The 15,832-nt window shown below is 39.1% G+C and overlaps 1 protein-coding gene and 1 long non-coding RNA gene across 6 annotated transcripts in view; one reads left to right on the plus strand and one right to left on the minus strand.

Annotated features, from left to right (window-relative positions):
* The window catches only part of RBPJ (recombination signal binding protein for immunoglobulin kappa J region), a 242,172-nt gene that overhangs the window by 94,363 nt on the left and 131,977 nt on the right, over positions 1-15,832 (plus strand). The gene's annotated exons all lie outside the window — the stretch shown is intronic.
* LOC133249428 (uncharacterized) overlaps positions 1-15,832 on the minus strand; it is a 32,707-nt gene that overhangs the window by 1,330 nt on the left and 15,545 nt on the right. For all 4 annotated transcript variants that reach the window (XR_009736950.1, XR_009736952.1, XR_009736949.1 and 1 more), the window contains one exon: positions 7,845-8,528. This is a non-coding gene — a long non-coding RNA (uncharacterized LOC133249428). The remainder of the gene's footprint in view (positions 1-7,844; positions 8,529-15,832) is intronic.

The following is a 15,832-nucleotide window of genomic DNA, read 5'->3' on the forward strand; positions in this document are numbered from 1 at the left end:
GAGGAAAAGACGGCATACGTCAGCCAAAGGGAGAGACTTGGCTTGTATGTGTGGGCTCACATTTTTCCCTGAGAGAAATGTTCTCCTGACCCTCTCTAGTCCCAAAAGCCCAGAGGAAGGATTTTGCTGGCAGGATTAGGGTTTTTAAATGTATTACTTTTCCCCATAGTCTTCTGTCATGCTATTAAAAATTGGACTCAGCATCCATGTCATCTTTACAAGTTATTTGTACGTGATATCTTCATGTTCTTTTTCCTACTTGCTGCCTATTTCCTATATGTGTGCTTATTTCATATATATATATACACATATACATATATATATCTTGTTTTCCAAGCTAGCGTCTTTGCTGAATATTTCTTGAGCACCTACTATGTTTTAAGCAGTGCATATAGTATTGTGATGGAGAATGCCAAGGTTTTGACATTCTAATTAGGACCTCTTCAGTGATTTTTCCCCTTTATCTTCTCTTTGCTTCCCTTGGTTTTCTAGTTAATTTATTATGTGTGCTTCACATTCACCTTCAATTTTCATCTAAAAATAAGGTGCTAAAATATAATTTTCCAAATGATAAAACCCCGACAAAAACAAAATGAATAGGTGCTAAAGACTTTAACTTGTTAAATTATAAGGGAAAACCAGAAAATATGTTAAAACCAGTTCAAAGAAAATCTGCAGAACAAATATATATGTAGGCAATCTAGAATGCCAAGACGAATTTACAAATATATACAAAATTTCCTGGCACACAGTAGGTGCTCAATAAATATTAACTATTTGTGATGAATATCTGTCCTACCTGGTAGTTCTTAATACATATCACTAAATTAAGCCCGACTGAACAGAAAGATGGGTGGGACGAAGGGGGATGGTGGTCTGAGCCTAGCAGTAAACAGAGGGGCCACTTAGAGAAGACACGTCCTGCACAACAGGCTATTCTGCAAAAAATATTTGAAATGTTTATCTCAATTCCTGGAGTCGCTTAGACTTGCTTTTAATTCAGGATGCTTCTAAGACCAGACTAGACAAGTGGTGATGAATTTCAGTAAAAACCTCCTAAGAAGATTGCAGGTGTTTGCATGCCACACTTGAACTTCTCATTTTCAGGTAGAGAGGTGAAAAGGTTCTGGGGAGTGGAGCTGAAAGTGTCTTTTAAGGACTAGAATCATAAAGGGCTGTTTTGCTCCTAGGGATGGAAGGTAGAAGAGAAAAATCAGCACCATTGGGTGGCCGGGAGAGTGCCATTCCTGCCCTGGCTGTACTATCAACAGTGGCAACTGTCGAGACCAGCCCACCCTCTGTGTCTCAGATAAGTGGGTGGACCATACTTTTTAAACTGCTCTGTGAAAGTGCTTTTGCAGTTTCAAACTGCAAACTGCAAACATTTTATTCAAATTTCATTTTTCACTGTTTAAATTGATTATTAAAAGCAAATGGTTTGATTAATGCCAGACAAGGCATTTTCCAGAGGCCCAGTTCACTGCTTCACCTTCACTCTAGTTAGGCGACTGTGGTCAGAGTGGCCCCAACTTGGAGCAGTCTCCCTGGGGAGTCCTGCTCTGCACTAGCTGTCATACAAGAATGGGATGGGGAAGGAGAGGGAATGTAAAATGCATGTGAGGAGTTCCTGTTCTCAGTATTTTCAATGCTCTACAAACAGCTGCAGCTGCTGCTGCTAAGTGGATTCAGTCGTGTCCGACTCTGTGCGACCCTATAGATGGCAGCCCACCAGGCTCCCCCGTCCCTGGGATTCTCCAGGCAAGAACACTGGAGCGGGTTGCCATTTCCTTCTCCAATGCATGAAAGTGAAAAGTGAAAGTGAAGTCGTTCAGTTGTATCTGACTCTTAGCGACCCCATGGACTGCAGCCTACCAGGCTCCTCCGTCCATGGGATTTTCCAGGCAAGAGTACTGGAGTGGGATGCCATTGCCTTCTCCAGCTCTACAAACAGCTCTTTCCCATTAATGATGTGAATTAAATGAACTGACAGGTGCATCTTTCTAATGTGAATCTTCCTAAAGGAGGGCAGTAGAATAAGTTAATTTAGAAAGTGAACTGGAAAATTAAAAAAAAAAAGCACATGGCTTTAAATAATGAAAAGTTCTAGATAATGGTAATGGTTGTACAACATAAGCCCCTGAATTGTACACTTAAAAATTAAAATGGCAAATTTTATGTTATATATATTTCATTACAATTAAAGAAATTTTAAAGCAAATGTACACTCAGATTAAAGTTATATACTAAGTTTTCATAAATTATAGACTTTCCATATGTTATCTGTTGAATGAAGTTTCTTCTCCTGTCTTTATTTGGAGAACATCATGAGATCAAAAGGTAACTGTTTATAAAAACTGTTGCCATTTGCAACTACATTTATATCCAAATCAGAATTTTTTTTATATATTTATTAACTACACATAAATGCAGAAACACATTGGATGATGAGACTGTAACAGTTTTCCTTTAGGTCCTATTTCTGTGTTAAACAAAACCAGCTTCTTGGAAATGGTATTGTAAGGAGGAGTTTTAATTTTAACATGCAAAAACAGTTTATGTTAAAAAGGTCATTTTAGTCTGTCATATTTTAGGATACTGTTGAGAGTCCCATTGCTTAAAAAATGTTTTTTGGAACCACTCTACTACATCATCTTTAAAATTCTGATTTATTGTTACAATTATAAAATATTTAGTGTTTGAAAAACATTTATATTCTGTGGGTTGCTTTTAGCAGCCAATGAAAAAATAATATAAGGTATATATTTATCTTCAGAATAGGCAAATCCAAAAGATGGAAATATCCAGTAACTCTATTCCCATCTTCAACCAGTTACATGTAAATGTGTGTGTACTTAGTCATATCTGACTCTTTTTGAACCCATGAAGCCCTCCAGGCCTCTGTCCATGGGATTCTCCATGGCAAGAACACTGGAATGAGTAGCCACTCCCTTCTCCAGGGAATCTTCCCCACCAAGGCATTCACCCCAGGTCTCCTGCATTGCCAGTGGATTCTTTACCAGCTGAGTCATCAGGGAAGCCCTACATGTAAATAGTAGACACTAGTCTTCTGGCTCAGATGGTAAACAATCTACCTGCAATATGGGAGACCTGGGTTCGATCCCTGGGTTGGGAAGATTCCCTGGAGGAAGGCATGGCAACCCACTCCAGTATTCTTGCCTAAAGAATTCCCAGGAACAGAGGAGCCTGGCGGGCTACAGTCAGTGGGGTTGCAAAGAGTCAGACACAACTGAGTAACTAAGCACAGCACACAGACTTCTAATTTCTTAATGTCTGAACAAGAGTTATGCTAATTTAACCTTTTTTGGTCTTGGTCTTAGAAAGTTATTTCTTAAAATCCTTTTGTTCTAATTTAATCTTCCTTTTCTGAGTTACTGAGCCCTTTGAAAGAAAGTGGTTCATCCTTTCCAAATTATTTAGATCCAAGAGGACCATCCCCACCCCCAATTTTCATGCAAACATGATGTGTATGTGTTTATCTAGGGAGAAGGTCATAGTTTTATCAAATTCTCAAGGGATTTATGAGAAGTAAATAATTCCCTTCATTCTTAATCCTCCTTTTCTTTTTGCCAATGTAAATCTTGCCTATGAATCATCTAAAGAGGAATTCTGCTATGGACAGCAGGATCAGGACACCAAGAGAAAGAAATCCTTGAAATAAAACATGTCCATGTCCCATGTGTTTCTTTCTTTCGGGATAAATTGCCAATATTGTGCTAAAATCCCCAGGGTACTATGAGATAGAACTTGAATTTTAATTTACAGTTTTGAATTAAATATGAAAACATAAACCAAAATCATCTGAGAAAACTAAATAAATATATAAACTTGTGCAAGAGTGAGAAAGGGAGACTTGAATAATACATTTCATATTCAAATAAGCATCCAAGAAATTTAAATGATAACATATTAAATTTGTTTGATCTATTCCTTAATAGTTTGATATTATAATAGAAGAAAATATTTAGCTGAGACCAGGAAAATATTGCCCCTTTGTTTTTCAAGTGTAGACTCTGAGTTTTAAAATAAAGATATCTTTTGGGATTTTCTAAAGCAAGAGGGGTCAGAAGCTATTGATTTCCTCTTCTTTCCTGATGAATGCACATAAACAAACTTTTAAAGATAGTGATTTTTTTGTGGTTTGCTAAGATTTCCAGAAGATTCAAGTTAGAGGTAAATGATATTGTGCAGGTCACCTAACCCCTAAGTCTTCTTTGTCTCATAATACCCAAATTAATCAATATATCCAAACTACAAGATTAAATATGGTAATGATTATTACCATAGCATAGCAATGATTATTACTGTATGCTGCTGCTGCTGCTGCTAAGTCACTTCAGTCGTGTCTGATATTACTGTATGGTAACGATTATTACCAAAGCAACTCTCAAACTGGAAAGTTCTTTTTAATAATACTTACTTTACTGTGATATGTTATGCTACTTACAAATCCCCAAATGAGAAACAAGTGTTGAAGAGAAAAAAGATTACAACACACAGGATAACTGACTCCATACTTATTCATCAGGACATACTATAATGTATTTCCTTAACAGTCACGTTGTCTGTTTGTGAAGGTTGTCTTCTGTTTACTAACCCCTTACTGTAACTAAGATTCTTCAGCCACCAATTTCACACTGAGTGGAAATAAATTTTGGTCTTGCAATTGAGTAAAAACTATTTTGTTAGAAACTGGCATTACCAAGTTGAGAGTACCACAAAGCATTATATCTGGTTTATATCAAATCATTTTTTTTTGTTTTATTTGGGATGGGAACAGAGTGTCCTTCATCCCTAGAACAAGTTAAGCTTAAATATTTCTTCAAATATGTATCTCAGTGACCAGACTCTAGCAAGACATTTCTGCATAGTATCCCCACCCCGAGATAACTGCTGTTTTGTTTTTTTGCCTTGCCACAAGACTCGCTGGATCTTAGTTCCCTGACCAGGGATAGAACCCATGCCCCCTGGAGTAGAAACATGGAGTCCTAACTACTGAGCTGCCAGGGAATTTCCCCTAGACAACTGTTCTAAACTTGCACCCCTCCACCACTGCTATGGTGGTGCTGTAGTTCCTGGTGAAGTGAAGTGAAGTGAAGTCCCTCAGTCGTGGCTGACTCTCTGTGACCCCATGGACTGTAGCCTACCAGGCTCCTCTGTCCATGGGATTTTCCAGGCAAGACTACTGCAATGGGTTGCCATTTCCTTCTCCAACAGATCTTCCCGACTCAGGGATTGAACCCATGTGACTCAAGGAAGCCCCATCTATGTAAGTAGCTGTAGTAAAAGCCCCAAAATCATTTCAGAGAGTTTGCTTCAAGATCTCTCTGCCTTGAAATTTTAGCAAATAATTACAGCCTTGTTCTTTCCACAGTCTGCAAGGAGAGAATGTGAGAGACAGGAGACGGATATGATTTGGTGCCAAAGAAAAGCACTGTTGTCTATAGTACATGTATTAAATACTGTATGTAGTAGTGGCTCCAAGAGTCCTGACTGCCATCAACTCTGAATCCCTCACTAAACCCCATTGTAAAAATAGCATTTTACCTAATGCAAATCCCAGGAAAATCCCAAGCACCATCTTCCAACCAAATTGCTGCCTCCTTAATCCTCTCGTACATAGAAATTCTAGAACCATCTCTGTCTGAATATAAAATACTATGTGTATACCCAGAGCCTAGAGTAGCCTCTGCTGTTAAAGAGTAGTTTGTTGAATCCATGAACACAATTACCCACTGACAGTCCATTTTGGAATTTATTCTATGTAAGCTGGTGTAGCCACTATGGAAAACAGTATGGAGGTTCCTCAAAAAACTAAAAATAGAGTTGCCATATGAGCCAGCAATCCCATTCCTGGGTATATATCTGGACAAAACTACAATTCAAAAAAATACATGCACTCTCATTTGCGTAGTTGCACTATTCACAATAGCCAAAACATGGAAGCCACCAAAATGTCCACTGACAGATGAATGAATATAGAAGATATGGTACACATATACAACGGCATACTATTCAGTTATAAAAGAGAATGAAATAATGCCATTTGCAGCAATGTGGATGGACCTAGAGATTGTTTTATTAAGTGAAATTAGTCAGAAAGAGAAAGATAAATACCATGTGAGAGGACTTAAATGTGGAATCCAAAATAGTACACAATTGAACCTATCTACAAAAGAGAAACAGATGCAGCAGAACAGACTTGTCGTTGGCAAGGAGAGTCACGGGAAGGTGGGGGAAGGATAGATTAGGAGTTTGGCATTAGCAGAAGCAAACTATTATACATAGAATGGAAAAGCAAGGTCCTACTGTGTAGCACAGGAAACTACATTCAGTATCCTGGGATAAACTATAATGAAAAAGAATGTATACATATACATAACTGATTTACTTTGCTACAGAGCAGAAACTAACACAACATTATAAATCAACTATATTTCAATTTTTTTAAAAACAGTTTATTCTAAAAAATTTTTTTAAATATGTTTTTTCATCTTAGCATTTTAATTTCACAGACTGACTTTAGACATCACTGTGGGAATGTGATTATAGAGCATATGCTGTGGGCTCTTAACTAAACATTATTTTTCTGTCTCACACGTGATCTCTCTGTCTTCCAATATCCCATAATTCACTGTTCTGGCTGTGCTCAGAACACACTGTTCCTACCAAATTGTGAGGACCGTAAGTGCTGGAATTTGGACTTAATCTTCTTTGATTCTGTACAGTATCTTACAAACAGCAAGTGTTCACACTGACATTTCTTCAGTTTTCAATTTCCTTCTCTAGGGAGCACTCTTTCTTTTGCAAAATGATGTTGTGCACTAAAAACTACTAGTTGGCGTGTTTTTCACTTTTCTTTTTGGCCACACAGTGTGGCATGTGGAACTTCCCTGGCTAGGGATGATGAACCTGCTCCCTCTGGAGTGGAACGCGGAGTCTTAACCACTGGACCATCAGGGAAGCCCTAGTTGGCATGTTTTCAGGTGAAAAAAGCAAAGGAAAGATAGCATGGTATAGTAGGGGGAAATGAGTATCAATTTTGAACCATTCCATTCTTCTTAGATCTCTGCTCAAAAATAGACATTTTTTAGATTACTAAGAAAAGAAAGGAAAAGATGACATAAAATGGAAGAAGACTAGAGAAGGGTCTAGTCCTAATTTTTCCATTCATTTAAATATCCTTGAATATCTCATTTTGCCTCTCTGCTTCACAGTTTTCTCTCTGCAAAATGAAAAATCTGCACCACATGGCTCTGAGGTGATTTCCAATACAATGATTCTAAAATATTGGGCCACTAGAATTTCCTTGAAGAACATCGGGGAAGAGTAAGGTCTGCTACTGGTCCTCAGCAGTGTTTTCCAGGAGGATGGATAGGTAACTGTGGACATTTTATTGGTTATCTATTGCTATATAACAAATTACCCACAAACTTAGGGACTTGGGCTTCCCTGGTGGCTCAGCTGGTAAAGAATTTGCCTGCAATGCAGGAGACCTACGTTTGATTCCTGCGTTGGGAAGACCCCTGGGGAAGGGAACAGCTACCCACTCCAGTATTCCAGCCTGGAGAATTCTATGGACTAGTCCATGGGGTCGCAAAGAGTCAGACAAAACTGAGTGACTTTCACTTTCACTTAGGGACTTGAAGCAAGAATACATATTTATTCTCCCACTGAGTTTCTGAGGGCCAGGAACCCAAGAGTAGCTTAGCTGTGTGGTCCTGAATTAGAATCTCTCAGGAGTTTGTAGTTAAATTGTTTGAGGGTACAGTCTTCTGAAAGCTTAACTGGGGCTGAAGGCTCTATTTCCAAGAGGGCACACTCACAGGACTCTTGACAAGAGACTTAATGCGCTCATCACATGGACCTCTCTGTCGGGGTGCTTGAGCGTCCTCGGGACTTGGCAGTTGGCTTCACTCGTAAATGAGCAATCTAAGCATGAGAGCAAGGACGAAGCCACAATGCTTTTAATGACTTGATCTCACAAATCACACTGTCATGTCTGCCACACTCTATCTGCTAGAAACAAGTTACTAAATACAGCACATGATCTTAGGGGAGAGAAATGAGACTTGACCTCTTAAAAGGAGGAGTATCAACAAATTTGTGAATTTATTTATGAATTTGTGAATTTATTTTAAAACTCCCACAAATATCATGTGCTGGTTAAAGCAGAGTGGGTCAGCACACAAGACACAGTAGGGAAGTTTCAACAATGAACATTTCTAGAGGGACTCACTGTTTTGAAAGCATCTCCCCACCATGTTTTCTCATGTGGTTGTCACAACAACCTAGGGGACTAACAATATAAATATCCCCATTTAGCAATGAGGAAATGAAGGCTAGGTGACTTTTATAAGGTTACTTAACAAGTGAGTTGTATAGCTGGGAATTGAAATCAAGTTTTGGGACTTTTCTCTTGGTCCAGTGGTTATGATGCCGCACTCCCAATGCAGGGGGCATGGGTTCGACTCCTGGTCAGGGAACTAAGATCCCACATGCTGCATGACCTGAAAAACAAACAAACAAACAACAAAAACCCACCAGGTTTTATGACACAAAACACAAGGATCTTTTCACTCCCCTTTAAAAGGGAAAATTGACAAAAAGCCTTTTGCAAAGACAAGTCACTAGCAAGTTTGACTGTTCCTTACTGCCTACTAATTTTTTTACCCATTTTATTAATTCCAATATCTATTGTCAACTTAAATACTTTTAAAATTACTTGAGGCAGTTTATAAATATTTAGACACCAAGCAGGAGAAGTAAATAGCTCTAGGTACCAGAGTTGACCACATTACACTTGGCAATAAGTTTGGTTCACATTTTTCTGGCAGCAAAGGTGAAAAGAGAAACATAATAGGCGACTGGGGTTTCACTTTGACAGGAGCAAGCACACAAGTTATCCCTGCCTGAAACTAAATTCAAGAAGGAATTTATCACATGGATCTGTGCAGAGAAAAGGCCACTTGACACTGTGGTCAGTATCTCAGTATCTTCAACTGTGTTTGTATAGAAAATACTCTCATTTCAACACTGTGTATATACATAGTGGACCTACCTCAGTTTTAACTTGGTGAATATATTTGAGCAAGAGGCTAAGGAAAATATGGCTCAGGCACATTGCCCTCTAATTCCTTTATGAAATTAAGAACGGAACCTGGAGAATACACATAAATAGATGGTTGCTCTGTCTGCTGGACTGTGCAAAGTGCCAGGAATTATAAGTGAGAGTGCTTGAATGACCTGCTAAATCTTATTTCTTTGCCTTGACATCCTCTGCCAGGCACCTATAATACAAATGTTCTATACTGTCAAAACCCCTATACTAGGGGCTTTAGCTATAAGGGAGTAAGGAACGCTAACATAAAGTTACAGAAAAAGGTAAAATAAGGAAGTTGGATAACATGAATTCTTTGGGGGCCAAAATGCAAAATGGCAATAAATTTGGTTCACATTTTTCTGTGACTTTAAGGGTGAGATACCAATATGCATTCTTGTCCCCACAGAGGAGCCAGCCCACTTTGGCCTGGGTGTGAGAAGCAATGTTGCCAAAAGCCTAGGCCAATTTTTTCCCGCAAAAGGAATTTCAAGTATATCCAAGCTCCTGTGTGAGTGACTGACTGAAACCAAAGCTTTATACTGCATGACACAGGATTCTGGAATAGATAACTTTAGCCTGAAAAAAAGTTCAGGCAGGTGCAAGCAGCTGTCCAGTCCTGCCATAAAAGAACTCAAGTTTAGCTTCAGTAAATAATGTGCTTTCTGCCAAGATTTCGCCAGTGAGCTGAAAACTACACCGTAATAGTCACTCTAAAGTAAACAACTTAGTATACTTTTATTTAGATATTATAATATTTATAAATGTTTCTATTTACTAGTGGGAATCCTTCTTCCAGAATAGAATGTGAATGAAATACATAAAAATTAATAGACTTTATCTAAACCAGTTGGTTCCTTCCAGGAAGTAGATAAAAAAGTAAATAATCCTTCGTTTTAAAATAAAAAGCATTCTCTCTGAACACTGTTTACAAGCCCTGAGCAAATCAATGTTTACTTATAAGATTTTGCTGTCTTTTTATTATGTATATTTCTATAATATTTTGCTGAGAAGTGTTGCAAAGAGAAAAAATTAATGTACATGGAAAGAGTACGGAGAAATGAGTGTTACTCTTTTTGTGATGATTCAGAGTCCAGAAAAGGAGGCAATCAGAATAGAGAAGCTATCTGTCAGAATGTCTAGTAAATTTAGATGCTTTTCTGGTCCATTGGTTAACATCTGCATTACCGTTAACAATGCAGATTGCATTGCTTTTCCAATTCAACTGGAAATTGTTCAGCATAATCCCTTTTTTACATCAAATAGAATTGTTAAGTATTAATTTTCATGGCACATAGAAAACTTCAAAAGTTGGAAAACTACTGGAAGATACTATTACAAAGTTGTCATTTAGAGTCAAAGAATAGGCTTCACAATTGTACAAACTTCAGGGCAAGGGGGAAAATTAAGAACGTCAATTGTGGTGGAGGAAATCTATTAGGGGATTGTATGAACTGAATTAATATTTACCAGGAAGAAAAGTTGGTGAAGTCCTTCTACAGAGAGAAAAGGCAAAGCAAGGCTGTTTTCCTGCACTGGGGAAGGAAAGACATTTGAATACAGCTGGAGCACAGGATGTGGGGAAGGGAGTGAGAGTGGGGTGGAAGGCTGGAGAGGTGGGTAGAAGCCACATGCTCTAGAGCCTCACAGGCCAGTTAGAGGTCCTCTGCTGTTTAGCCCAGACTCCTCCTCAGGCCCAAGTCAGCTCACAGCCTCATCATTTCTTCCTTGACTGCAGGCCCTCAGGGCTCTGCTAGCTTTCCTCCCTTTAACCACCCACCCTTTCTCTTGCCTCTAGAAGGTAGTGCCCTCAGCTCCCAGCTTTTTGTTCACTGTAAGACAGTGATTTGTTGTTCAATGATTTTCAATATGAATTGTGATGATAAAATGCTTGAGAATTAATAAAAATAACATAACTATATATAGAAAATTTTAAATTTAAAAGTAACATAGTCTATGCTTTTGGGGGGATTTTCATTTTTGTTTTTTGGCTGCACCACAGGGCTTTGTGGGAATCTTAGTTCCCCAACCAGGGATCAAACCCAGTCTCCCAGCAGTGGAAGGGCAGAGTCCTAAACATTGGGACTTAGGCCTGGGAATTCCCCATGATTTACATTTTTAAGAGATCACTCTGGATATTCAACAGAGAATGGGTTGTAGGAGGTAGGGGTAGAGTAGAAGTAGGGAGAAGGTGGGAAGGTAATGCAGGTACCTAGACAGAGGTGATGGTGCCCTGTACTGGGATGTAATTGGAGATGTGGTAAAAATTATTAGATTTGGGACATAGTTTGAGGACAGAACCAAAAGGACTTGCCAATGGATTAGATAGGGCTGATGATGAAAATAGAGGACTCAAGGATGAAACACTGAGTACCGAGCTGAGAGCTGCCCTGTTCACCAGGCTTTGCCCTTTCTAGCAATGATGCTGTTGCAGGAAGGAAGCCAATTCTGACTCCATGTTGGAAACTTTCTTTGACTTGCTTTTCATTGCTTTTATTATTATAATTATACTCAATGGCTTGCTTGGAGGATCCTGCCCCTCTGCTTGACTGTAAACCAAAGTGCCTTTGTTCAGCTCAGAGAAGAGTTTGTCCCTGCCCACCTGTGAATAGAAGAGATTAACACCCCCTTCCCAAAGGCTGGTTATTCCTTTGCAGATGTTTTGCAAGACTGAAGACCCTTTCACTTTATTTCCCCACTGTGTTTCCCTCTCTACTCTGTCTTTTGACTTTAGTTCCTCATTGCTTCTTTCTCTCTGGTCTATAAAAGAATCTGGCATCCAGACCCCCAATAAGATGGTTATTTTGAGGTGCTAGCCTGCCATTTTCTCAGTCTGCCGGCTCCCTGATTGAAGTCTCTTTCTTGCCTTCACACCTCATTTCTTGGATTCATTGGCCTGTCATGCAGCGAGCAGAGCAAGTTGGAACTCGGTAACAATCCCTTCTAGTCATTTCTTTGGGCTTGGAGATGAAGTGCTGTAAATAATTGAAAATATTTAAATAGAAAAATGACACAGTCATCTTTCTCCTTTTCCATTAGGCTTACATTTCCTCCAGCAGAATAACTGTTGGGTGAGACAAGTATGGCTGCTATCCAGGAAGAATGGGTGTGAGTATGTGTATGTTTGCGTGTGTGCGGCACTTGTGCGCACGTGTGTGGGGAAGAGGAATGATTCTTCTCTCCTGTTCATAGTACGAATTGCTTTACTTGGCTAGTTGTCTTTAGAAAGCAGAGAGCTGGCTCTGATGTGCTGAAGTGCAGGGCTAGAACACGGACGAGATGGGAGTGAGAGGAAAATGCTGATTGCAGTCGGAGAGGTAAAAGACAGAATGATTCCCACTTGACCCTACAATACCCCACTACCTTCCATCCCCAGAATCAGTCCTGTGAAAAACACAAGATTGCTGGAGGTCCCTTCCTTCTCTGTTGGCCTTGCTGCACTGAAGAATCAATCAGAGGGCTGATTTGGGGCTCAAAGAAATGGCCATGGTTTTTTGAATCTTCACCACTTTGGCCCCTGCTTGTCCAAAAATTTATGAATTTAAGGATCTCTGAAGGCAGAGAAGCCTCCTAAGGAATGCCCTGCCTCCACAATCTGAGCCCTTCTGCTGAGTTCACATTCGGATCGTGATGCTGTAGATTACCCCCGGGGTAAAATTAGAAATTGTATAATTTTATGTGTTGTGTTTGGTCTCTCAGTCATGTCCAACTCATTGGGACCCCATGGACTGTAGTCCGCTAGGCTCCTCTGGCCATGAGGATTCTCCAGGCAAGAATATTGGAGTGGGTTGCCATGCCCTCCTCCAGGGGATCTTCCTGACCCAGGGATTGAACCCAGGTCACCTGCACTGCAGGTGGATTCTTTACTATCTGAGCCACAGTAAATCACTTCAGTGTTGTGATGCTTATTTGATACCAGGAATTGTGAAAACAGGTTCTTCGCACTTACAACTGCTGTGATAGCTCCTGAATTAATGAGCCTATGAGTCCATCAGGGTGCAGGGGAGTGAAAGTGTTCTTTCTGTCTCCACTGAAGAGCCTTTTGTTGAATCTGTCTTAAGTGGAGCTTAGAGGAAATAATTTGACTCCTTGAAATGGCAGTTTTCTGTCATCACCAGTAGAAGCATCACTTCCTAATGTCATTGCTTCAGCAGAATAGAAAAGTTGCAAATGTTGCACAGTGATCTCTGCTATAATTACAGGAACACAAGACTATTAGTCACATTCCTACCTACCCCACTTCTAACAATGCTCTTTTTTTTAAAGCACTAGGTAGCTGGGAATAGAAGTGGATCTAAAATTTTGCTGTTGAATGCAGCTGCTAAGTATAAAGTTGTGGATGCTGTCCCTGTGTTAGAGCAATATTCACTAGACTCAATATCAGCCTAGTGGCTTAGGGGAAAAGGGCAATACTTAGGGCATTTACTTACTCATTTGCTCTTCACTCTATTTCATAAATGTTGTAAGGAAGTTGTCAAATATGAACTGTTAATATCTTATTCTTTACCTTGATGAATGACAAAAGCTTTTACTTTAGCCAGTGACATTAATATTTATAGTCTATTTTCTCTTAAGCGAAACATTTTCCTTTGTACCTAATATAAAGTTGGCTACCCACCATACCACACCCTTGTGGCTCAGTTGGTAAAGAATCTGCCTGCAATGTGGGAGACCTGGTTCAATCCCTGGGTTGGGAAGATCCCCTGGAGAAGGGAAAGGCTACCCACTCCAGTATTCTGGCCTGGAGAATGCCATGGACGAGTCCATGGGGTGGCAAAGAGTCGGACATGACCGAGCGGCTTTCACTTTCACCCACCACACCCTCTCTGAAGTCAAGGTCAACAATTAAAGAGCTTAATACAGAGGCTACAATTCATTCTAGCATTCCTTTAATAAGCAACATCCATTTAAAATAGCAATAGAACTTTCAAGGTCCTGATGTTATTCAGTCAGGGACTCAAAGCGATCACTTCGTTGGATCACTTTCTTGGCATACATTGAAGCCTAAACGTAAGATGTGTTCTGTGGGCAACTGTCTGCTTATTTTCTTTCCTAGACGAGTGGTTAACCCGTGTTGCATATCCTGTGTTTATAGAATTCCAGAAAGGTTATGTCATAGAAATCACTGGGGGGGGGTGTGTGTGTGTGTGTGTGTGTGTGTGTGTGTGTGTGTGTGTGTGAGAGAGAGATTGATTTATTATAGAGAGAATGTAAACTGAAACATCTTGAGGAGAAATCCATCAGTGTATAGACACTGAGAAGATGGAAAGAGAATGCTGGCCTTAACTTACAGGTGTTGCCTATTGTGGGTACTGTTTTCTGTTTTATAAGCAAAGGAGAGTAAAAGGATATATTCAGTGGACCTAAAGACTGTTATACTGAGTGAAATAAATTAGAGAAGGAGAAACATTGTATGACACCCCCTATATGCAGAATCTAAAAAGAAATGATACAAATAAACTTACAAACAGACTCACAGACTTAGAGAACAAACTATGGTTGCCAGGGAGAAGTATGGGGAGAAGAAACAGGTAGGGAGCTTGGGATCAACATGTACATGCTGCTATATTTAAAATGGATGACAGCAAGATCCTACTGTATAGAATAGGGAACTCTGCTCAATGTTACTTGGCAACCTAGATGGGAGGGGAGTTTGGGGGAGAATAGATACATCCTTTGCTGTCCACCTGAAACTATCACAACATTGTTAATAGTCCAATACAAAATAACAAGTTTAAAAATAGGTTAAAAAAAAAAAAACCTAAGGGGGAAAATAAAAGGAGCTATCCAAGGGGTAACAGGCAAAAGAACAGCAAAGAACAGTCAGACACACCAGGTTATGAAGTCTACCCTTTGTAAAGTTAAAAAACTGCATGAAGCTGTAATCAGATACAAAAAACCTTAATTTACATTAAAAAAAAAATCAATTCATTTGGTCAAAAAATCTGAGGGTTCTTTAATAAGCATCAGCTTCTAAAATAAGCAGACTATGAGGGGAAAAAATAAAATTTATTAGAAGGAAAAAGTCCCAGAGGAGCTTATATATTTTTAACATTGCCTTAAATTGTTAAAAAAAAAAAAAAAAAGTGCTATTATACTGTTTATCCAGAAGAATTTAACTACTTTTTTGGGGGAGGGGTGCTATTTAAAATGTAAGGTTTTGTTTGTGATTTTAAAATCACAATTAGCACAATCACTGAAGAAAACATTTCTTCTGATATCCATGAAACAGCTTAATGTTTTAATTTACCTAAACCACCAACTGAATGCTACAGGCCGCTTTGAAAACATTCCCTAATCCTTGGAAATACCGTGCTTTCTCTTATATTCTTTTAAACACTAATCCCTGGAGAAAACATACCTTCTCTCATTTTCTATTCAATGTTTGCTATTGTTGTAATCTAAGTAAGGCCTCTCTGAAAAAAATGCAAAAATTAAGTTTAACCCACAACTGAGTCTTGCATCCTGTGGTCCTGGAATTTTTAAATTTCATTCAAAACACATATTATAAACAAAGTCTCCCAAATGACTATCTAGAGAGGAATGTGGCAAAAATCCAGAAACTATTGTAATATTTGGAACTAATATAAGCACAAATAATCACTGCACTTTTTTAAAGAAGGGATTATGGGTTGCAGTTTTACTAACCCTATAGGGGATTTATATGAGATGGACAAAGCTGAACTCCAGACTAGTTGTGTGCCTCCAAAAGAA

The sequence above is a fragment of the Bos javanicus genome, chromosome 6 (genome assembly GCF_032452875.1).
Source record: "Bos javanicus breed banteng chromosome 6, ARS-OSU_banteng_1.0, whole genome shotgun sequence".
Classification (NCBI taxonomy): Eukaryota; Metazoa; Chordata; class Mammalia; order Artiodactyla; family Bovidae; genus Bos; species Bos javanicus.